We start from the raw sequence: 25,881 nt of genomic DNA on the forward strand, positions 1-25,881 counted from the left end.
ATCAAAACTACTTCAGCCACACTTAGGAAAACATGCATGTGAGCAAACCTCCTCTTAAAAATAAAAAGCTCCCTAGAGAAAGGAATAGGAGGTATTTTCACCTGCAATGTGTTCAGATAAACTTTATAGGTATACCTTAATGGGATACACACACCAATGTGTGTGTACATAGCATAAGTACTCCTTAACTCCAGAAATCTGCGGGCCACATCCATCACATGCTCCTCACCTCCCCAAGCTTGCAGTTGTACAACGCTACCTGCTGCAGGGTTTGATTTTAAAGCCTATAACAACACACGTTTCCATGTTCCAGAGAAGTAACAAAAGTGTGAAGACAGTGATTAATTTTGCCCCAATTCACCCATAACTTCACCCACCCACAGTGTGCTGAAGTTAAACGTAGGCCCAGCCCATTTGAATAACCCAGGAATCTGAACGCTGCATCCCCAAAGGAACTGATTCTTCAGTTTCCTGAAAGGCTTTTGCAAATATTACCCAGAATGGAATTAACAAGCACAGCCATTAAGAAGCAGCAGCAAACAACATTATTTGGCTAGTTCCAACATCAATCACCACAGGTAAGGGAAAAGTGAGGACCTGGTTCCGATCATCTGACCAACTCCTCAGCTTTGCATCAGACCAAAATTTTATTAATACAGGAGATCAAACGCTACATTTTTAATTGGATGCATCTCTTCTAAGCCTTTCAAAGATTTTGATTTTTTTCTTAGATGATTACATAAGAAAGGACTTTAAAAGTTTCTCCCTTAATGCACTCTGGTAATAAAGCACTTACATGCACATCACATTCCATTATGATTTTGAATAAGGACAAAAACCCTGACCCAACTCACCGTTCACATCACTGGGGTTTGCTAGTGTGTACAGCATGTACTTGATTTCAGACACAGACAGTACAGATTTAATTTGTCTTCAACTATTTTCTTATACTCTGTTGTCTTTTTCCCTTTGGTAGAGGTGAGCCGAGATGAACCAGCAAGTTTTCTTGCCTTTTAGTGTATAACCATTGTAAAGGCTTGGGCATAATATATTTCATATTTACAGCACTGTAACATCCCTGCATAGTAATTAAAGCTTATAATAGAAAATGGCACACTAACTAAAATTACAGCAGGCCTGAAAGGTCCTTTCTATGTGGATGGTTGTTTTGTAAACGCAAAAATGAAGATATGAGCTCAGACAGCATTAGCAGAGGAAATGCTGAAAGGTGAGGTGCGTGTCCCTCCAGAATTGTTTGAACAGCCTGAATTCATGCCCACGCGAGCAGGGACTGAAATCACCACTGACTAACGTGCCATCGGATATACCTTACTCACAAATTCTATTTTGCAGAGAAGAGAAGCTGCAGCGTGTTGTCTCAGGTGTGTTGCTGTCCATTTGCTCTAATTGTATCCCACCTGCAATGTCAGATACAGTGTCTAATTTCAAACCTGTGCTTTGAACATCTTCAAGCTGCCCACCCAGAAATCAGTGAATCCTGCAAGTTCCTTGAATGTGGAAGTTCCCAGGGTCAGATCCTCAGCAAACCGTCACTTCAGCAGCTTCCCAACACACTGACTTGCAGTCCAGGAAACAGAGGCAGCCTTGGAGTAGATTAAAGGTGCTGCATGAGGTCCAGCATTTTGTGAATGCCCTGTGGGCTGCTAGGAAAAAGTACAGGCAACACAGAGAAACGGGGTGAGGAGGGCAGCGTGGGGAGCATGTAACTCATGGTGCTTAGGGACATGGCTTAGTGGGTGGTATTGGTGGTAGGGGGACGGGTGGACCAGATAAGCTTGGAGGCCTTTTCCAACATTAATGATTTTAGGATTCTATGAAAATCCCTACTTTTCGCCAGACTAGTCTCTTTGTAATTCCAAATACACATATTGTAAAGATCTGGTCAAATCTGTCCCCCTGCTAAAAGAAACCCAAAACTGAAATGGATGCTTCAAGGCTGAGATCTGTGTTTCTTCATCAGGATGGGCGGAATGAAAAGATCCGACAGTTGGTAGAGTTTAAGCTGTTTGTTTGAAACTCAGGGCATACAGCACTGAGCAAATCAAATGCAACATTGACAAAGGTGCCATTTAATGAGTTTATCATCATACCACAGCCTTCCAAACAAATTGCAAAGCATGAAGAGCAAAATGCAGTCATAACACAGCGCTGCTGCGCTTAATTACCTCTGAAGTGCAGAGACAGGAAACTGTTCACATTTGCAGTTGAATTTTTTTTTTTTTTTGCTTAGCTTTAACTTAATCTCTTCCTAGGAAAAAAAAAAAAGAAAAGAAAAGTAACTGTATTACCAAGAAATTTCAGCCCTGTGTGAAAGACAAACACCTGCTTTTGAGGGCCTAGTTGGACAATTTTATTAAGTTTTTACCTCCTGTACCTTAACCTGGATCTTGGAAGATGGAGCTGAACTAAAGAGGTAGTGACAATTCCATATTTATTCAGGATAGGGAGACTACTTATTTTTCTCTGTTTCTGTATGGATGTTATTTCATTGCATATTAAAAGAAAAAAAAAAGGCTTTTATCCATATACCCATGTAGATAGATATTAAATAAAATGATGTTTTTATTAGATAAGTGGTTTTTTTAGTTTCTGTTTCTTACTGTAATGCTGATTTATTTACCATATTTGCCACAAAGTCAGTCATAGAAAAACAGCTGAGTTACAAAATAATTTGGTTTCTTTTTTTTTTCTCCCTCGCATTTTTCCGTAGCGTTTTCCTCCCTTAGGATTAAAAAATAAACGACTGGTGTCTCTTATTCCTGAAGTTAGCAGGATTTTGGTATATGGGACTCTATCTAGATACGTTGAAAGAAACCCTCATTTGATGTATATAACCTGGTTGAAATACAGAGACAGAAAGGATCTGGCTTTATTTTAAGATCAGCTCTACCACAAACAACTGGACTTATTGATCTAGGCACTAAAATTTAATATAGAGTTTCTCTTGGTGCTGAGCTACATTTCAGCTGCTCAGCTGCCTGCTGCTAACCCAGCTGACAACCCAGGTTGCCTTTTGGTGTGTACTCAGCAGTTTGGACATCTAATTCTGCTGGTCATGAGCCTGGAAATAGGATTATTAACAACTTCACTTTTAATTTCCAAGTCCAATTTGGGTTTTCTGTATTTGATGGTGCTTAAAACAAGAGTAAAATCCCTAAGGGAAGAATTTTTCTTCTGCTTAAGCCCTCAAGGAACTGCAACAAAGCAAGGTGAGCAGAAGGCAGGGAGAATCACACCTTCCAGAAGGTTTGAGAGACACACAAAAGATAACCACGACGCCAGGGGCGGAGGCAGCTGTCACATAGGACCACACAGCTGGTTTACTGGACTCTACCTGAGTTTCAGGTTAATGGAGAAGCACTTGTACAATCAACTTAAACACCCAGTTTAGCTAGCTAGCCAGCCTTCTTGGACATTTTCTGGAGGGAGCGGGGCTGCTCCAGGGGTCATTTAGGATGAACAACATGCGCAAGCACTTGGCTTTGCCTTTTGGAAGAACATCCAGGTCCCTCAGCCACAAAGAGTTCAGACACTCTAGACACTCATGTTACACCCCCTATTTAGACTGTATTCATAACCTCTAAAGGCTGTACAAGGGATGGACCCTTCACAGTGCAGAAGTTGAATTACTTAGCTGATGGGTGCTAGGTGACTGGTGTTAAGGTCAAGCAGAAATCTGGTGACTGTGCTAGGAACACTGCCCAAATCTTCTCAGGTATAAACCAGCTCTTCAGGAAACACTGCATCTTAACTACAGGATATGGACTTCTCCGAGCCAAGTTTCCTCTGACCTCTGCCTGCTTTGCAACACTGGCCTGCAACTGTCTAGAAAAAGCTTGGTCAATCAAATCATTGGGAATTTGTGGTTTGGTTTTTTTTTTTTCCAGAACAGACCACCACCACTGTTGGAACTTCAGTAAATTGATTATGCTCTTTAACTAAGCTCGTTTTTTCTTTCCTCCCTGTTTTAGCATTTGAAGCACTGTTTTCTTTTGTGTCTGGCTATGTTAGACTAATCAATAAGAAATTATACTTTTGCCTTTCTACATTCCAAGAAAAGCAAATGCAACATATTTCTCACTCATTTGTATCGATTGCAAAGCAAAACCAGAGAAAACTAATGGAAATTCCTTGCAGTGACCCTAAAGCTGCCATCCTAATGCTACTGGGGAATTGCCCTGTCAACGCTAACTTCATTTGCAGAGAGTATTATTTTTAACAATGTATACATCTGCAGTTGTATACAGCTTTTTTTGCTTCTCAGTAAAATTAACTATCGTAAGATTAATTTCACTTGAAGAGACTTGCTCAATTAGGACTCAGCCCCGGTGTGCTAGCTCCTTACCCCGAGGGCTGAGCCGACCGGCTGTGACTGCTGGCTGCTGCTCCATATAGGTGAGAGCATCTCCTCCTTACGTTAGGTGACTGCTACCACCTGTAGCTTGGTGCTCGAGACAATAAATGTGGAAACTCAATTATTTTGATATTTTGGGATAAAAGAATCCAAAGTAAGGCCAGAAGCAGAATGACAGGCATGACATTTCTAAAGGAAGTGTTCTGTAATGAGAATGTTCTCCTAACTCTTTCACGAGTCAGATTGCTAAGCTGGTACTGCAAACAGGAATCCCCAGTATTAAGCTCAATGGTTTTATTGGACCTCCAGACTTCTCAACTGTCCTGTTTCCACAAAATAAGGTATTTTGTCCCGCTTTAACTGCACTGAGCTACTTGTCTTTCCTCTGAGCCCACACACCTGCAGCTGTGCAGCCCCCTTGAGCCCCTGGCTGGAGGCATCAAGCTGCTCCCCAGGGAGCTTCCAGCTCCCCCTGCTTGCTGGACAAAAGCTGCTGAGTAGCACTTTAATATATTTCATTCCTTTCCCTTTCCTGGACTCTATTTTCTTCTAAACTCTTTTTTTAGGGGAGGTATTTGCAGCTGGAGAAAAAGCTAGGTCTCACCGTGCAACCAGGACACCAGCAGGCAGAGATACATAGTGCTGCTCCTATCCAGAGTGCTCCTGAGCGGTACTAACACACCGCTGGAAAAATGACTGTCCATGGTGAGATTGAAAATGGGGGAGGACGAAATGAGAGCCAAAGAAATACTCTTTGGATGGCTTCCCCAGCAATGAATTCATTGTCAAATGCAGACTCCATCCCCCTCGATGGATGCACCCAGCTGAGTGTTAGCCTTTGAGTGGCTCCGTTCACGTTAGCGTTAGAGAGCAGAATTCATCTCAGAGATAACGAGAAAGTAAAGAAAGCAACTGGTTTTCTCCATCAACGTCACTTCAGTCTTTTTTACAATAATAAAAGCCTCACGAATAAGCAGGAAAAAATAGCAACAGTGAATTTGCATCCCAGAGAAAAGTTAATGTTCCTACTTGGCTAATTCATTGCTGAATATTGATACACTGACAACACTGACAGAGTATTTATATAGCTTAAAATGCAAACATGCTGGGCCAGATTTCCAATAGAGCTGAGGATACTGGATGCCTTTGGAAAGCTCTCTGTGCCTTATTTAGTGCTAATTTGGAGCTCAGCTCTTAGAAATGCAGACCCATTTATGGACAGTCAGCGAAGTCCAACATTGATTTCTTTTCCAAGCTTATCCGTAAGAAAAGAATGCAAGGAATTAGGAATTTCCCTCCTGTAATGAGTGCACCGAGTAACAAATCCATCACCTGGCCATCTATGAGTCCTCCCAGCAATGAAAATCCTAAGATACAACACAGGGAAATTCACACAAATACCAGAAAGGTTTACATCAATGCACTGAGAGTGATATGAAAATCGCTATATAGCACTATTGGTGAGGGTTTTATTTAAAAATATTAATAATGTATAAAGTACAGGGGAAAATCTTTGGTTGCAGAAACGGTCGCTAAGAGATGATGGAGCAGCATATTCACAGCAGAATAAACTCAGTACCAGCTGTGGACACGGGGCAGAGTCTGACACACAGGCAATTTCAGTGCCTCCCTTCCTCCTCCTCCTTCCTTCAGGGGTGCTTTTAAAGGATTCCTGGCAACAACGTGGTGAATAGTTCAGGAAACCCAATGAATCAAAATAAAGGACCACAGCTGCACTGGGGGTGAAAGTCTTGCCTGTATAAAGCACAACACCTGGGCACAAGCACATTAACGCTCCCAGAACAGGACTTCAGGGAGATTTAGGCAGCGAGCAGACCTCACGATTGCCCCTTGCATGGGAGGACAGCCAGTACTGTCACAGCCAGTATTGTCCCAAGGGGTCAGCCACCATGAATCAGGCTGCAAGGCAATCAGATTTATTTTCATTTTGTTTTGCTTATTGTACACTTTTTAGCCACACAGCCTGGGCTGTTCCAGGCACGGGCAGCGTGGCCTGGGCCCGACTCCCGCTGCCGCTCACCTGCTGCAGCCCAGCACAGCTCTCTGGAGCAGCCCTGTACTGCAACAAGCCTGGCAGGAGTCTCTGGGAGAAAAGGAAGAGGCTGTGCCTTAGTTCCTCCACTCAGAAATAGGCAGACAAGAAAACCTTTTACCATTAACGCCAGTTAACTCCTATTCCGAAGCAAAACAATGATCCGAGCCTCATCAATATACTCACAGCAGAGAAGACCACAACAGATGCCAGATATTCCAGATCAATAATCCAGCTACAATTTGTTACAGCGTTCTGCAATTCATTTCAGGCTGTCCATATTCATTTACTCTACGCATCATTTTATGCTTTTCCTGGTAAGCCTTTTCTTAAGCAGTAGATTTAAATAATTAGAATAAAATATTGGTATAAACATCATTAAAGTTTGTACATCAGTAATGTATGACCTGTACTGTAATTAAGCCTGTAACCACAGTTATTGCTACAATAACTAATTGTATTTCATGACAGCCAGTAACAGTTAACTAGCGCTAAAGCCTTTTGCAGTGGTTCAAGCATGGTCCAATTCTGAGTTTCACATGTATTTTATATTTAGTGTAAAGCTTTTCTGTTTCTAAAGCTGTATTGCTCAGGACCGTGCATTATTATTATTATTAGCATTAACATTTACTATAAACATCATACATTTACAACTACTACTGTTGCCTGGAAGTTTACCTGTTTTACCTGGTTGCATTGGTTGGCCCAAATACACAACCTCACTGTGCGAACATCACATCTTCTACATCCTTAGAGCACTGCAGCTGCAAAGCCATTGCAACTGATTTAAAACACTGCTAGGGCAGTCGTGAGCAGAATTCAACACAGCCTGGATCTCCTTGTGAATGGTACCATAAAATTACATAGAAAATGACATTCCCTGCTTCCATCTGTTTTTATGATTAAAAATTGGCTCTAGTTTGGACCACTGGATTTTGAAAGCAACCTTAGACTGACAGAATCATTTTAAATACGGCCCTGTCAATGGCTTCATTTCTTTCCAACCAGGTGTGCTATAACTTAAACCATCTTGAGACAAACATTAAGTCACCGCTTGAAAAAATAAATGGTCTTTCAGGTGCTCGGCACCTAAACCACGCACAATTTGAAAACCCCAAATCATCCCCTTAAGTTCCACTGGTTTCTTCCAATTCAGATTAAAAAGCACTCATGTAACATGAGGAGAGAAGGCAGTTTTAGGAAAAAGTGTTCCACCATCTTCTGGAATGGCTCTCATATAGAGATTAATGCTATAAATGATTCACAGGACAGTGAAGTCAAAGCGTTCATAAACTTTTACAAGAGTGGAATTAGACCAGAGCTGAGTGTCACAGGACATGTCACCCTGTCCACTTAACATTCCCTTGGGACCCACTCTATAATAAAAGCAGAAGAGAATATAGCATACGTGGCGATGTATGTACAGCGAGTCATTGCATCCAAGGATCTCCCGTCATATTGCCAAGATATTTCGGTATCATTACCCTCGCCTTAGTAATGGGGAGATTACTGACAGGCACACAAGAGGCCACAGACTTGCTGAAGGTCACACGCTAAGGCAGCAGCAAGGTAAGTGCAGAGCACACACAGAGCACCCCGATCAGCTGCCAGACTGCGCTGAGCTCCTATTAATGCAGGAGTGCTGTATGTGGTATTTTCACCATTACTGAGTTATGGAGATAAATGAACCTTTGAAAGAACTGGAGCTGGTTAAACAGTCACATATCACACAATAGGAGTTCTTTTACAGAGGTGAAGCCTGATTCGTATGGAGAGAAATGTATTTAATAACACTGGAAAGTGGGAAGGCAAAGCTGAGTCCTTTTACATGCAAATACAGAGAAAACTTCTCAGCTAGCATTTCCAAAGTTGTTGTTGCATATGCAAAAGCCATGATGATATTTTCAATTCCGTGTTACTCATCTTTCCCACCTTAATGCTAGGTTGTTAGAAACTCCGTGCAGTGGGAGGAAAGAGAAAGCTGCGAATGAGTACATTTTGCAAAATATCAGCCCCAGAAATAGAGAATGTTTTTCAAAATTTGTCTGAGAATGAAATATGTCTTGCAAGATCATAATCAATCACCGCAAGTACTTCATCTGGAAATCCTAGTGAATAGAACCATATTGCAAAACCTTCCTACAAAAAACAACGTCTGCAACAAACCAGACCATGAAGATTTGTGGGGATGCAAAACAAGTCACAATATGTTTCCTGAATTCCTTCCATCCATCTTTTGATGACATCTCACTCCAAACAGGGCAGTCAGGAGTTGCACCACACCCTCTACAACTGCACGCAATGCAGCAAGGAAATATGCTGCACCAGCAGGCTTTTTTCCCTTTTCTTCTATAAAATCGGGGGGGAGGAGGAAGAAAACTTCTCTAAGCACCCTGCTAGGAATGTATCACTTTCGTGCTCTCCAATACAAGGCTGTACATCTTGGGCTTGATACCATTACTAAAATCAATGGGCAGCTTCGTATTGAATAAGCTGCATAATTAGATGTGCAATAAAAATCTGCTCGCAGCAGAGGTACCATTCCGAGAGGTACTCCGAGGGGGAGGCTCGGGAAGCCCTGCAGCACACCTTAAAGAACGGGGGAAGCAACATATGCAGGTGCATCCAGGAAGGCAGATGTGTTGGATCAAGCGCTCCCAGACGGGCTGTGCGCTGCTGCTTGCCGTGCTAACCCTGCCGTGCCACATCCCCTTGTGACACGTCGGTGTGCACTCCTGTAAAGGACCCACACATGCCATATGCCTCCCCGAGCAGCTTACAAGAACAACATCGCGTAACACCATGCAGGCAGCTGGACTGGTGGGGCTTCGCATTATCTTTATGCTACACGGCAGGTGTGAGACCTGCACGTTGGCTAAATCTATATTGTACTCTTTTGGTCATACATCATTAGCTCAAATAACTCTTGGAGTTGGCTTCTAGTGGTAAATGAACCAAAACCTTCTCTTTTATTGCTTGTTAGAGCTCTTAGCAGATGAGAACTAAGAATTTTCTTTGCTGACAAGGTCGTATATCATTTCAAGATGAAATGTAACACTGAATAACCACCATTACCATTGCCATTTTATAGGAACCTCTTTGTTTTCCTACAATCTTATTTATTGATGTATTTCTACCATAGTGTTGAATATTCCACTTAGGTTTTCATAGCTGTTTTTCTAGAGTGAGCATATTTTTCTTCATTCCCTATGCAAAACTATGGGGGGTTTAATACCTCCGACTAATAAAACATTAGCACTTTTTCTGTAAAATCAAAAGCAACAATGAAGTCACCGGACTATATGCCTTTGTGAGATGGACATGGATGTGTCCAGAATTACTCTCCTGGACACGCTGGAGCATGGCTGATCCTCTAAATTAGGAAAGCAAACACATGCTGAAATGAAATTATTCAGACTTTTTTTTCCTTGTGGCCAGTTAAATCTTTGGGTACCGTGAGCATGTTGTTAAATAACAAAACTGGACTGGATCAGACCAAAAGTATGTTCAGTGGCATTTTTATATTTACTAACCCCTCATCAGTTTCACTTCCCCCTTCAGGAGTTTTAAGAAAGACTTGAAAAGCATGTGTTTACGATCCTCAGCACTTCTAGATTTCAAGAGTAAGTCTTGTAAATGATGTGAAGTGCCAGTACATTGTCATTCAGGCATAGTCTGATGAGACAGCCTGATCAAAACATTATGAACCCACTGTTCTACATCTCAGGTACTGACTGTACTGAAAGAATGATAATACCAGTTACTGCATCTGCACTATGTAGGTACTGTGCTCGCAGCACAGTGCACAAGAGATATATATTCACGTTAACCAACTGAGAATTAAATGCATCCATTCATGGACACAGCAATTGTTTCCGTAATAATCTACACTCTAAGGCAGATGGAAAAAGTAAATTTTCATAAATACTTCTGACATTTGGTTTCAAACTCAAGGAGCTGTACATGAAATGCTACCTGTGAAGAGCAAGTCAGAAACATCTGTTCAGAAGCCACATACGGATTAAATAACCAATTACTATCAATAAACTCAAACGTTCCAGTTGGTTTTTGCATGGCTTATACATTGCTCAGTCTTCAGCTTGATTAAGGCCTTCAGGAAACTGTGGAAGGACTCGTCCTGTAGTTGAGCAGAGTGATATGGACAATGTCCACTTGTACTGAGATACAGTTAATTAGCTACCAGATGACTGTACTTCAACATGCAGCCTGGCAGGCATACAGTTAATGAGCAGCTCCTGTCAAACACAATTCTTTCCAGTTACCAGAAAACGCACTACTTTTCCAGCAAGCTGCTTGGCTACTTTGCAAGTATCTACAATCTAATAACGTCACTTTTTTCTCTCTCCAACAGAAAACGCATTTGACATGAGATTTGCATTAAAAAAATACATATCCCAAAATAGAAACCAAGTGGAATATTCTGACTGTTCCTGCTAAAAGACATTGAAGCAAAGCTCCCCCTTTTCTCTGCAGGAGAACAGCCCTGCTGACAGCTCCAGGAACCGTGTGCTTGTCCCAAAGGTTACAAGTCACGGCCAGAACCTTCAGAGACTGGCACTCAGCACGCTACCTTTCTGGCAGAGGCAGCTCTGGCAATCAGAGAAGCAGGACTCGAGGATTTGGGAACCATGGAGTATAATTGAAGATAGTCCAAATCAGACAACAAGCAAGAGAGAACATATTACAGTGACTCTAATCCATTGAGCATGACTTCCAGGGAACTCATCTGGGACAGGTCTGGTGTTGGTGCCAAGGACATTTTTGTCCAAGGACACTTAAAATGATGCTCTCCTTGGGGAGATGCCTCTACCTTCATCTCAGCTCGCTTTTCATTTTTGTCTCTGATTCATATCAATCCTGTGTTACTTTCTGAACAACAATTTTACCTGAAACGATGGCCCAGCTGAGGGATGTTCAGAAAGCACCGGAATTCACCTGAGTCAAATCCTGACTCTCTTAACCACTCCACTATTATTCAAATGTAGCTGGGGGACAAAGAAACTTCACACCCTAGTATGTTTTAACATCATCAACAGCCTCTTGTGGACAAAAAACAGCCAAAGTGCCCAACTTCAATACAGCAGTCAGGAGTGTGGATCCTAAATCCTTGCTGCCTTCACCTGCTTGCTTGAGAATCCCAACAGATGTTTCCCATTTTTCGTGTCACCTAAGCAGTAGTTCAGGGCAGTGGCTTTCACCCTGGGGACAAGGTGCTTGTGTCCCTCTGTGGATACTGTTTTTATTTTAGGATCTGCTGATATTTTTTCTCTTTTGCCTTCTGGTGATAATCACAGCCACTCATCTCACCACTTACCCCAAAAGCAGATGGAACTTGGTGGTCCTCCTTACACATTTTATGAAACATTTACTTCAAATGCTGACTAGACTTAAATACCAGTTTCTAAAGAAGTTGTAAGCCTAAAATTCTGCCCAGCAATCAATAACCTCTTCTTTTAAGGTTTTTTCTTCTATTTTGAGGATGGGTAGGAAGGAATCAAAATTACACACTACAGTGTAACTTCCTCTCAAGCAAGAAACGCTGTTGATTTTTGGTAGGAAACATGGAGAAGAAGAAAATAAGGAAGAAACAGTTTGATACCAAAAAATGGTTATGGAAAAGTTGTAAAAAATAAAATAAAATAAAATAAAATAAAATAAAATAAAATAAAATAAAATAAAATAAAATAAAATAAAATAAAATAAAATAAAATAAAAATAAACATACCAATATTGCCCAAAAAAGATTAAGACTCCTACCTTTGCCATTGATGTTCTCCCTTACATGCAGAACTGAACAACAGGTACAATGGTGCCTTTCATTCTCAGGCCAGCAGCTCTGCTGGTGGCAAAATGTGATTGTTTGTGAAGTGTAATTGATTTTTCTAAAGGTCTGAAGGTCTGTTGTTCCTTTATATTATTGATGGGTGCACTTGGATTACTGTGTGCTCACCGCTGTCCTTGATACAGGCTGGACTGAAAACTGTGTCTGATTATCTGTGCATCTGAATGCCTCTGCTCGGTTAGGTCACTGGGGTCCCTGGAGGCACCTTCCAAGAGCACTGGGTTCTCTCCCCACTCCACTCTCCCAGTTCCCACTCCACTAACAGCGTTCCAGCTCTGTAAATGCTCCCCCCTGGTTTCAAACAGAGAAGGTCTAACTGCAACCTGCTGCCAAGGCTGACACCAGCTGCTAAATACCTGTCATGCCTCACTCCCAGGAGCCCAAATAAAACATCCTGTGTGCCTCTAAGTGCACCTCAACTTGTTCTACCTGGAACCTGGCCAAGGTCACTCCATTTCAGAGGCTCTGAAGGGAAGCATTACTATTTTTCCTCATGAGCATCAAACAATTTTAACCTCTTACCCATCATCCAGACAGGTAGCTAGCAAACTGAGCCCACGTGTCCCAGAAGGAACCTGCTGTCTAACTTCTTTTCAGGCATCTGGTGCCCGCTGAGACCAGCGGACTGTCCTGTCCCCCAGTGAAGATGTCTGTATTATGTATAAAACATGTAGTACATGCTCATAGGATTAACCACGTAGGAGCTTAAAGAGACGGGCAGACAAGAGGAAACTTGTCAGGCAGGGCTATGAAACAAATAAATTGGAGGAAGAAAGAAAATTAAATCACTAAAGGTTTTGCCTGGGAGACGGAAAAACTTTGCAACCTAGGTTATGTAGAGAGCTTCATTAGAGGCTTCATTAGAGTCAGCTGAGAAGATTCAAAGTAAAATCAAATTAATTAGGGGGGAAAAAATGATTTGTAATTGTTTTGTGGAACAATCCAGTCCAATCCCTCCTGACAAAGCATAATGTTACCTTGCAGGAGAGCTGACCCATTTGAAGTCTTGGTCTAAATCTGATTCAGCTTTCAACTTTCCCTCTCCTGGGTTGGGCAGACACTGCAATAATGCCTGGCAAAGATGACACTATCCAGAGGATGAACTGCACCTCCTTTGCCAGGGACTGCTGTGGGCACCGCTGTGACTAGGAGCAATTGTTCCTTCACAAGTTATCCATTTACTTTTATATTAGACTCTGTTTTTCAGATTTACCTTCAAGCATATTAAGAACAGGATCTGTTTTCTTTTCAAGCTGGAAACATCTGCTGAGAAACCTGGGTAGCTGATCATTTCTATTTGCAAAGTACCTAACAGTCTTGGTCACCCAGTCCTGCTCCCTCTCACACACTCACCAGGATGGGTAGCATGGTTCTGCTGAAAGATGAGGAATTGGGGAGGATTCTAGGGAAACAATTTCTCCTGCTGTTCATGTTTTCCCCCATTTTCAATCTCACTGTTCAGACAGCTCTAATAAACTCAGTCTCCCTAACCATGTGAGTCCTCCCTTCTGGAGGTGGAGGTTTGATCCTACTAATAATAAAGACGTCCCCATTTATTCTTTTATGTTTTGATTCCTTTCACACTCCTCTGTGCTGATGGTGACCCAGACTGCCACATCTCTGTGCTTTGCTTGCAGTTCACTAGGCGCTATATATCAAACAGCCCTGGAACAGAGTTACAGCCAAAATGGTAAGCTTACTACAGGAAGGCTGGTGGTGCATCAACCTGACTGCAGAACTTCCACACTGGGAACTGGTGTAAAGGGTGCTACAATGTTAACCTGCTATTGAGGATTCCATTTCTGTTAATAACCATAAGATCCTGCTATAATTTTCTTTCCAAGTGCTGGCATTTCAAATGAGTTGATTACAAAGGTCAGCTATGTTTTGGGAAAAAATAGTTTAATTGATTCTATTATTGCAGAAAAAAATAGAATAAACAAGGCCACTTTTGTTTAGGGGATAAAAAAAATTATTGGTTGAATACAGCTGAATTAAGCACTTAAAGTTCAGTCTCTACAGAATGCTGACAATGTAGGCTCAGATCAATACAGAAACAATTTACACTTTAGGAGCACTGGCTCTAGCTATTAACTTGTAATTATACCAAGTTTGCTCTTAAATTGTTTTAACCGTTTCCAAGGTGCAACTGAATTATGGCAAAACTTGTTAACTTTGTCAGACTGGGAACTCACCTCACTGTCCTGAGCATGCACTTTCTGCAGTCTCAGCTTTGACTCATCACAACTGTTCCTTCCATTTCTTCTTCTACTCTGCCGACCTACAGCTCTACCCCAAACTTCCTTCAATTTCAGAGCCTGGCTCATCAAAACAAGAAGAGCTATTCAGCAGAGTGAAGAAGGAACAGGCTTTGTCTGGGGAAGATGCTGCAACCAGCACTGGTCACGGCTTAGTCCCACATTGGCCTTGAAATAGCACAGGAGGCGGTATTGCTGTAGGGAATGGGAACTTGGACTTGGACTCTGGACTTGGTCTCCAGACTGCAATCCCTTCCTTTCCAGGAAACAAAGCCTAGAGCTTGGATTTGGCTCATGCAGAAAAAAATTGCTTTCCTCTGTTAGCAAATAAAGTTCCTAAAAGACAACATGAAGACACTAACATTTAGAGTTTATCTATAAGCAAAATCTAAGACATCACCACTTTGTGAGGTCGCTTTGTACCCTGTATTTCCCCTGCAACAGCTGCTGAAACAGTTGGAACTTATCCCTTCTGACATGGAAGGACCAGTTCCCTTCTTCACATAACACCCATGTGGGGATGGGTACAAGCATAAAAACAGTTATACACAAAGAAAGGCAACAATAGAGAAATGTGCGAGTGAATCTGCAGTTATTTGAGTGGGACCAGCAAGACCAGGTAGAGGACAACTAATTGTCTATCGCAGAACGTGCTGTCTGTCCCCCGTGTCTGGCTTTAACAAAAATACATTGCGACACTAATTAGTTCTCAATATTCAGGATACCAGCAAGTAACTGAAGAGTTTGCTTTAATAATATACAAGTCAATGTGTACCAGAGACTCACCTGAGCATATCGCAGTGCATGGAGGAGACACTATTGTCTCCTCTAACAAATGGCTCATGCTGTGGACTTCACCTCCCTCTTCTTTCCACAATATTTCTACCTCGAAAGTAGCCAACATTTCACATATAGAACACGTACTTTCAGAAGCAGAGAAGTATCTTATTTTTATACTTGCTGATTATCTGCATAGCTATATATGTGACTTGATCATATTAAAAAAAAAAAAGCTGATGAGAAGAAACATCCCCAACACTTTATACACATCAGATCCTCACCCCCATTTTCCCTCATTTGACATGTTAACATTACCCAGAGCTGTGCGTTGCTTTTCAACAGCTTAGTAAAACCAGCTCTAAACAGTCAGAAGCAGCATAAAACACATCGAAAAAAACATTGACTGAAAGGGGAAAAGAGCCTTTGCCCAGGTTTGCTGCTGCACTTAATCTGGATTATGGATTATGCAACTAATAATGGCGGCCAAAAGACACCAAGCCAGACAGAGCTGATATATTCACTTCCTACTATAAATAAATGCTCTGGTTATTACAGCCGTATATGACCATTTCAGATTTTATTGTCTGGAAATGTTCATTTCCCTCAAGCACTGCATACATGTCCGTGAGTCCCCATGCTGTAATGCTAATGACTCTGTGAGCGCTTTCATTACCATGCAAATATTGTCCGCGTGGGCTGGCAAGCATGCACACACATACAGCATAAGCATCCTTAGCTACACAGAAGGTAAAATCATAGGGAAAATAACAGTCATGAAAACCCACATCTAAATCCAACCCCACAGCCCTCTATGAAGCACCTACATCCACACCTCCAGCTTTCAGTCTGGCTTGTTTATAAAGACAGCGTATTTGCAAAATACCGATCTAGGTTTGAATTTGGATAGGCGGGAAGAGAAAGGAGGGAGGAAAAAGTAGCCCAGACACAGGCTTTCAGTCACACGAGAGCAGTATTTAATTCATGCCTGGGATGGTCACCACAGGCCACCCTGCTTACACATTAACCATCTCTGCTGCAGCTGTTCCTGGCCTTTTTTCAGCAGAAAACCCAATCGTGCAGAAGAGTCTGACAGTCTACAATGTCATTCCCGGGCTTGTTCCTTGGTAACACATTTTACTTTCATTTGCTGCTAGTGCTGACATTATGCTTTTCATCAGGAAACAGACTTCTGATCTCTGCCCAGCTTGCAGCAGTAACGGGCACCACACGCGGATAATGGAACTCGTGGTTTATAAACGAGCATTCGTAGCAGGTAAGCGTGCGCCCGCCCTGTCGTGCCATGCAAAGACACGCCAGAGGGCTCTGAGCAAGCGAACTCAGACTCTGGAAGACTGTACACATTATGCTGGGCTTATACAGCCTAGGACAAATCTCCACGTTCGCACCAAAAGGCTGAATTATCCCTGGGGGAATACTGTGCTGACCTGTACTGCCCCCAGCTCCCCTTCTGCTTTGGGGATCGCTCAGAGGTCACTGTCTGATGGTCCATTTCAGCACCTGGACCAGTCTCTCAAGCTGTATCCTTAAATATCGTGACAAGCATTTTTCTTCTCAGACTTCTCCTTTGCAGTCTATTGTCGTCTGCAAACCACTGGCACGAACGTTCAGTGGCATTTGCTATACTTCTAGGTGATGGCAGCCTCCTCCTAAAAAGAAGGCCAGGAAGGAAGACTCAGGCTCTTACCAATCCCCAGCGGAGTTCTTTCATCCAAAGACAGAGAACAGATTTTAAAGGCCCAACGTGATCTGATGTAAGGATGGGCAGTGAGTGCCATGCTGATCCTAGAAGCTGCGGTGCCAGACAGGTTTACACACTATTTTTATGGCAAAGCATCCTTAAACCTTAGGTAGGCAGCTACTCTTTAGGCCACAAAGACGTACCAAGAATGGAACTGTAACAAGCACCATTAAAAAGAAAACCACTCACCAACAGAATTCATATTTTTAAGATCTTTCATTGATAATTTTTCCTATTTTGGCTATAATTTCATGACTGAATGAATATGAAATGTGAAATCACAGCCTCTGAGTATGATTCAGAAACTGTTTATGCAAACTAAGATAAATGTTTTTACCCTAAAAGTCCTTTATGTGATGTAAAATTTTATGTGTTTAACAATTCAGCCCCAAGATTGCACAAAAATAATGATGGAAGTGTAAGATTAGTAGAGAGGGGTGGTACATTTGTTTTTAATTAAACCCACTAGGACACTTAGGAAAAAAGTAGATAAATTTTTGGTTAAAAAAAGTCCTTAATGTCTTCAACATGTCTATTGCTTCCAAATCTCTCAGTTTGCTTCACAAAAATATTTCCTCTCTTTCCACCTTGGGCTACCACAGTAAACCAAAACTACCATTACCACCAAAACAAAATAATGGCAGACACTTTGCTTTAAGGTACGTGCTTTAAGTCCACTGACTCAGCAGCTGTCGATGTGTGGATAACCACGCAGATGAGCTCCAGCAGATGTCCATCGGCCCAAGCATGGCAGCCACAAAAAGGATCCTTGCTATTTCATGACAAAATGGAAGTAGAGCCAAGGGCACAGATTTCATACAGGGCTTGGGCTTGCCATTTCCAGGTCTGACTGACCACCATGTGTGCATTGGGCCAGCTTTTCTCAGGGTAACAGAAACCACTCATGCAAGCTGGAGGACAATTGCAAAAGGCACACAGTTGGGCAAAAATCATAGGCTGCTGCTCCCCAACCCTTAAAAAAGCTGAGCGGTGAAAAAAAAAAATCCTAGCAGAACCAAAGTGTCCCAGTCAGAAGCTGGCAGGTGAAGTCGCTGTGCTGTTTTCGCACTCCGTGATGCCAGCCGTGGCTGTGCAACTCCAGCACTATGGGGCCATGCCCCAGACCATGCACTGAGTGTGGCAGGGGTATCATCAGCACCAGGAACACTGAACGTTAGCTTGAACTGTACGTTGGGGGATGCATCATATTACCTCAATATCTGGATCTGAAGAAGTTACAAACTAGATCCAATTATACATCTATTTTAACTCAAAATATGCCTGAGGCCATCTTCCAAGAGTATTCACAGGCATTTGCCCCGGAGGATCCTCCCAGCAGGATGGATGAACTACCTGCAGCACAGTCCCAGGCAGTCTGATTCTCCTTCACCTAAACCAGGGCAGACTGCACCGCGGTGAAGAATTTCGCCAAAGCTAGAGAAATTCATTGAGGTGAAAATCCATGTGAGAGAGGAATGGAGCCTGGCGATCCAGCCGGCGGGAGCACGCACCAGCATACTGATGGGGCTCCGCAGCCACATGCCACGTGTGGTAATCTCTGATGTGGCCACAGGCATTTTTTCTGTGAACATATGGAGGAAGAGCATCAATCTTAATGCTGACAGACGTTTTACGCTGTGCTCGGCCACAACGAGAGCCCCACCGGTGTGCGCCGCACCAGCTGGAAGGGGATCGGCTGCATCCCCCCGCACAGGCAGCAGCAGGGTGCCCGGCTCACAGCTCCCCTGACTGATAAATGCAGGTATTAACTCACCCAAAAAGCCATGAGGACAGCAATAGATTCCAGCAATAAAATGTCACTGAGCACAGGTGGCTTCCCCCTCTTGAAGCAGTTCCTATCCTTTGCCCCTAACCTGTAACTGCCTCATACCGGAGATACTTGGGGGAAAGAGAGAGCAGGCAACATACAAACAGGTCCACGGCAGACATGAAGCAACATGATTCTCCCCTGGGTGTGCTACTTACAGTAAATCTGTTCTATGAAAAAAAAAAAAAAGCTGGTATTTTGTGTCTGCTGGGACATAATACGCATTTCATTACAACATTAACACGACATGGGTGAATGCTCTGGTGCTTAAGGGCTTGGCGCAGGTCCCAGGAGAGGTACAGATGACAGAGCCTCTCGACATCAGATGCAGTTTTTGCCTGGGCCTCAGCTCCCCCCGTTTCCAATTTACCAGCATCCGCTGCACGCAGCATCTCCAGAAGTGCACGCATCCATGCACGGTTCCCAGCACAGCAAGGGCCCCAGCTGTGAATGCAGCTATAAACAAGTAGCACCACCTAACATTAGCCAGTGATTGAAAATAGCAGGTACATAGACATCTCCCTGTTCATTTTAATTATTTCCCTAGGAACATTTTGTTTTTACAGTCCATTAGCTGTTCACTGGCAGAAGCAGAGGCTTGAGCTTCTTTGGGAGTGCTCTTGGGAACAGCAGGTGCCCAGGAGAGGAGAGGAGGTGGCTCACTTGTACTAACCCAGCATACAGAATGGGCTACCCAGGTTAGCTTCATCCCTGCCTTTATGTACTGCCATGCTGCGTTTCACTGTATGTACCAGAATTCTCATGAAAATGGTGACATTTGGGCCATGAAGAGGTGGCTGTGGCCTTGCTCTGCTGAAGTGCTGAGACCTCCAGGCTTGAACAAGATCGATAGATCCACCAAGGTGCTCAGGACCTTGGAAAATGAGGAAATTATTGCCCATCAAATCCCAAACCTCAAAATATAAACCTCAGGGAAAAAATACAAGTAAAAACTCGCTGGCGTGTCTCAAAGGGCAACCGGCAACTCTGATTAAATCCCTTCCAGTTTTGCCACTATATGTACCCCCAATAAAGCTGCTATCTCCTGGCTTTTGTGGAACATTTTGACTGTCAATAGCAAAGCCAGAAAAATCAGAAAATTCCTCCCTTGGGGCTTTTACAGTCATTTACTCCGAGGAAAAATTTAGAATAGCGTTATAACCTTCTGATAATTGTAATATACACACTTCCCAAGCAAAAAATATTTCAGGCATTCAAGAAAAAGAAAAAGCAAATACACTGTCAAAAATGTCTGTTTCTTGGGCTGATTTATTTCTTAGAAACGTGACCAGAAAGTCCAAAACCCAGATTGCTAAGTCGATAAGAAACCCAAATCCTATCCACTAAATACTATAAATTGGACACTTACTTGGGCTTCAAAGATAAAAATGAGGGTTTAGACAAGGCAGATTAGCTTTGCAAACTAAAATCCTTCCTTTACATAAAATAAATTATTTGATGAAAGATTAGGTTGTTTACCAAGAAATAAGCACTTGCCTTCAGCATTCTCTTGTCTGCGGAGCGCTGCTGCAGCCCTGCGGAGCCAGCCGGTGGGCGCCTGCTCCAGGGCCCCATCGACACCCCCTGAGCATCCTTCCCCCACGCAGATCTGCTGCGCTGGGGCTGCCAGGTCCCTGCTCTGACCTCTTCGGGGTTGGGGCTCTCCTAACACCAGAGTGACACGAGGATCGTGACCACTTTCTCTTTAGAAAGACCTCTCTCGCTGTTCTTTGATATTATAAAGTGTGGAGGGGCACCAAAGAACACACAACAAGGTTATTTTTCAGCAACAAGCCTCCCTCCACCCCTTCTCATGTGGCATTGCTCTATTGCTGTAGATTGTGTCTTCCCCTTGCCGCTTCTTTTAATCCATGCAGCACTTGAATGCTGAAAATCAATGACCAAAAATCAATATAATTTAATAAATATCTGCTAGGGACAAGATGCGGTCTTGCCCACTCCCATCATTTTATCTCAGCTTCCCAAAGGCTGGGCAATCTCTCCAGAGTCCCAAGCCCAGGAACCATATGATGAAGCTGCACTTTCTTAAAAACTACAGTAAATTTCTAATTATAGAGAGACACTTGCAAACAGAGCTTAGTCTCAAACACTAACAGGAAAATAACAAGTGCTTTTAAGGATGTGCTGAGGGCGAGGGAGGATGACTTCATTCATGACCTTTTATTGTTAGGACTGGCAGCACTGAAATGACTTTTCTGACTGTGACCCTCATCACCAAGAACAGAAAGCAGGTGCATTTTGCTGGTTTTGCTCAAAGCACTTCTCTTTTGGCTAGAGAAACTGTATTTCTCCAGTCTGGTGCTGTTCTCCTTCCACATTTTATTATGCTTTTTCCTACTTTTTCTTCATATTATATATCCTGTCTTACCCAAAGTAGACCAAGGCAGTCCCATGTCTGCATATAAGCCTACATAACTCTTGGTATCAGGGAAAAGCCATCTCTAGGCAGAGATACTCTATAGGGGCCTAGCATGAATAAATCTTCACGCTGGGCAGATATTTTTAGGTGGTATTTAGGACCTCGCCTGCATGCTGCAGATTTACAAAATCAGCCAGGCAAGCTCAGGAGGAGGAAGATTCTGCCTGAATCCCCCAGAGGGAATAAAGTTGTGGGGAAGGAGTAATTCATTCATACCTCTTCCTCACTCCATACCATGAACAACTTGCCAGAACTGCAAATCCCAGGGTGCTGCTGCCAAGTTGTTCTTTCTTGGGAGCAATTTTCATGGTGGCTTTAGGACAAGCAGCACTCCTTCCCTGGCACCAGCCAGCGCAGCTGCTTGGAGAGAGAGAAATGCATAGCAGGCCTAAGCAGGGTGCCAGAGACGGCTTTTCAACTCGAGCAGATCTGTCGGGCAGACTGTCTCCCTGTGCCTCCTCCAAGGAGCGCCTGGCTCCGCACCACCCGCCTCCGCAGCGCGCAGTTCTCACCTCTCAGGCCCATCAGCTGTGACCCCAGCACAGAGCCGTGCCTGCTTCCAGCAGGGAGCGTGCCATGCTCTCAGCCTGCTCTAATCCGATAGGAGCCCTTCTCCGCCCAGAGCCCGACAAGGCTGGAGCAGGGGGCTCGATGCCAGCCTGCAGCTCCTGTGCGTGTTGTGCTCCAGCTCACTAGAGCATGCGAGAGCCGCAGATGCCAACAGCTTCTCCCTGCTCCAACAGCTCCACTTACCTGTTCCAGCTCCCAGCTATTCTGTCCCAAATTGCTTTTGCTCAGCTGAGCCACACAACAATACCAAATCCCTCGGGAACACGACAGGGACCCATCTGCACCACCACCTCTGCAGGGAAGCACGACTCCAGTCACAAGGGAAGGCGAGACCCTGGCAATGCTACGAGGCTGTGGGCTTGATCTGCCTGTGAGACCGCCTCTGCCTCCTGGGCACTGAGAATGAACTGAAGCACCTGGGAGACCTGCAGCAGTTAGTTTGGCTGAATTATTCTGGGGGCCTCTCACAGCTGGCATCTTATAAACCAAGCTCACGAGAGATGTTGTACGAGAGGTGAGTGCACCAAGCCACAAGACGCGGCTTTCCAGCAATGCCACAGGTTACTCGGGGTTGGGGCACATCACAGTGCACTTTGTGGCTGCTGAGCTGAACCGCCGGGGCTTGGCATTGAGTGAACTTTTTCAATGAGCAACACATTTAACAATTTGCTTCAGCAACAATGCTGCAGCAACTTCCTCACAGAGAAGAGTCCTGGAAAGGAGATTATTCCAACTAGGAATACATCCATTGCTCTTTCCTGTCTGTCTACTGCCTGCTGAAGCCCCAAGATAAAATCTGATGCTAATGAAGCAAGTGAAGCCAGGATTTTGCTTTTAGCATATACAACCTCTGAATTTTCTCACCATAAGAAAGAAAATGCTTACATACCTATGTAACCTGGCTTTGTGCTTTGATGGCAGCAGAATGGACTTTCACTGCAGGTTAGGGACTGGGAACAGCATCCTCAGAACAGTAAGAGCTCGCAGCCCACAGGTGTGGAACCCCTCTGTTGTGCAGGTCCCAGCTGCCTAATGAAACAAACCGATTTGCAGACACCCAGAAATACAATCCCATCACTGCTTCACCATCCTCTGTCATCAAGCACATGAAATCCCACAGTTTTTGTGATACACAGGATATTCAAGCAGAACTCAGCTCTTGTAGTTTGGAAGCTTTGCACTAATGGTGGCAAATGAACTGCTCCCAGACGCAAAGATCTGTGAAAACAAAGGATAATCTGGTGGCTGGGTGTTGGCCATGCCAGAGCAGAGCAGCTTTTTAAGCTATGCTCCTGCCAGCTCATCCAGCTGGCCAGAACTCTGGTGTCACCTGCCAGCCCATTACCTTCCATCCATCTTCTCTCCAAATCTGGAGGCTGCTTGGGTACAAAAAGCCTCCAAGATCCCTTGTTATAGTGAAAAATCACCATTTGAGCAGTTGGATTTGTTGGAAATTGGCTGAGAGGAAAAAAGCCCGTGCTGGAAACTTACCACAGAGAATACAGAAAAGCACGATCAGAAAAAATTATTAAAGGAGGGTCAGAGATAGTGCCCCAGCTGTGCTGAGGTGGTCATCTACAGATAAATTAACAACATAACTTTGGAAGTCAAGTCTGTAAACACACAGCATGATGGACAGGCAAGTCAGTTCCTGCACAGAACATGTCAAAAAGCCAAAGCCTTTGTTGTTGTTGTTATTTAGCATAAAGAAGATTTGGCTCTTGAGGATTAGATGCAGTTCATGATACTGCAGCGGGATAAAGTCTGTGTCTAATATGCTTAGAAAACCCTCTCAAAATAAATAAATAAAAAAATCCTTTGCCACACGTGTATATTTCTCCGCTGCTTTTCCTATGTGTTAATGGATAGGGATTGACTTTGTGAAATTGCTGCAGCAAGCCTAGAATGATGTATGAAGTGAGAAATTCTGCCCAATGCACAGGGAATATGGATGTGCTGTGTTACTTGCTGTGCATTACACAGATACACAAGATTCATCTCAGTCACAGCAGCAGCTGGTAAAGCCTCCAAAGCCCAGAGACTTGCACACACCTGATGCAAAAGCCCAGCAAAGCTGAGGGCTAACTCCCCACGGCCTCCCCTGACAGCATGGGAAGGGGGTAGACAGAGGTATGAAAGTGGACAGGGGATGAGGGAGGGCAGAAGAAGGGAATCAAAAAGCAAAAGCAAGAGTATCTCTTGCAAGAGTATCTAAGATCAAGCCTCACCATTACAGAGACAAAGTGCAGGAGGGATTAGGCTCCAGCACTGCAAAGGCAGCACTGCTGTCTGCGTGGAGGACACGGGTGTGAGCAGCAGCATTGGCAAGGCAGGAGGGAAGCATGTGTAAGCCCCGCCACCCCAAAGAGGCATGTATTAACACACATATATACACACATGTACATACATTCATATATAGTTAGGTAGGTAGCTCACTGCTACCATTACCGTCTCCAGACAGCTTGGCTTCCTGGAGGAGTCCTCACATCCCTTGTTCTCAGGGCTGGCCAGGCATTTCCCACAGAAAAGATGCACTTATTTTTTCCTGAGCAGTCAAAAATCCAGACTTATGGAGGAAACCTGCCTGTTTCAGGGAGCAGACAAGCTTTTCCAAACAAATGAGACCATAATTTAGCAATTGTGTTTTCCAAATGGTGTTGCACAGACTCCAAAAGGGGGTTGAAACAACAGCCTCGGCCTGGCCTGGAAAGAGAGCACAGCTCTGGTATTTGCAGTCTGAAGCGCTGCTACGAGGGCTGTCTGGACAGGTAATGTTTCTCTGCTCTATTTCCCCCCTCCCCACACTTCACTGCATTTCAGTCCCGGCCCAGCAAACCCCTTCTGTGCTTAACTCACGTCAGGAAGCCCTGTGCCTGCCACGTGCCCGAAGAGTGCCCGCTCCCTGGTGCCATTCCACCACTTCTCCCACCTGCGCTCACCTCCACCCCAGACCTTACAACCTCCCCGATGAGGTTTTCATTCTAACAGCCAAGCTCCAGCCAAACATTGTGACTTCTACCAACTGGCATCTTCCCACGTGAGCATAAAGCCCTCTCCTCTTGACTGATTTCTAGCCAGCTCCGCCCTTACGTAGGAGCACACGGCAGATGCCCACTTCTATAGGCAGCTAGCAAGCAGTAGTAGCAGGGCTCCTTCCAGTAGCTGTCAGGACATAGCAGCACCACCCACAGGTACTCAAAAACATAACCTTTAGCAACAACAGAGGTACCGTTCAGGGAACCACCTCACAGCCAGCTCAGAGCTACCCTTGCTGAGGCTTTTAGCCTCCAAGGACAAGATTCCAAACAGTCACCAAGAGAAGAGATTTTGCATCAGGATTATGTTCTGTGAATGCAGGCAACTGCTGCACATGAAAGCAACTGGAAATGAGAAAGGAGATGTGGACAAATAGTGCAGGGTGACAACAACCTAGAACAAAGTCCATGTGAACCTACAGCTGACCTTCCTTGTCTCAGTCACAGAAGTGAGAAGTCCCTTTGCAAAAACCACTTGTAAGGGAGCCACAGAGGTAAATCAATGCTCAAGTACTTTATTTTTCCGGATCCAAAGAAAATATCACGACATTTAAAAAGTTAAACCAGATCCTTCATTTTTTTTGTTCCTGAATATGGAGAACATACCCTTCGTGTCTTTGTTCAGCCTTCTCCAAAACCATTTGTGAGTACGTGTAAATTACCTTCACGTTACCCTGGGAACGTGCTGACCACATTAATGGTTTTATGCTTGGTGCCAGAGGCTCCCTGCCCTGCATTTCAGAAAAAAAAATACTCATTCCAGAAACTCAGGTCATTAAATAGCACCGCACTAGTAGAGATCTACGAGCAGTTCAGCTCCTAGGACAGAGAGAAGTCAGTGATATGCTGCTTGCTGGTGATGCTACGATTCTTACGGAAAACTAAACCAACAAGAGGCCTTCAGGAGAAAAAGAACAAGA

At 43.8% G+C, this 25,881-nt stretch overlaps 1 long non-coding RNA gene across 1 annotated transcript in view; it reads right to left on the reverse strand.

The window, feature by feature from the left end:
- Nucleotides 1-557: 557 nt before the first annotated feature.
- The window catches only part of LOC310882033, a 62,283-nt gene continuing 36,959 nt past the window's right edge, over nt 558-25,881 (reverse strand). Inside the window, exons 2-3 of the long non-coding RNA XR_014572788.1 lie at nt 2,187-2,269; nt 558-1,664 (exon numbers count right to left, since the gene is read on the reverse strand). This is a non-coding gene — a long non-coding RNA (uncharacterized lncRNA). The remainder of the gene's footprint in view (nt 1,665-2,186; nt 2,270-25,881) is intronic.

Source organism: Anser anser (genome assembly GCF_964211835.1).
Source record: "Anser anser genome assembly, chromosome: 15".
Taxonomy (NCBI): Eukaryota; Metazoa; Chordata; class Aves; order Anseriformes; family Anatidae; genus Anser; species Anser anser.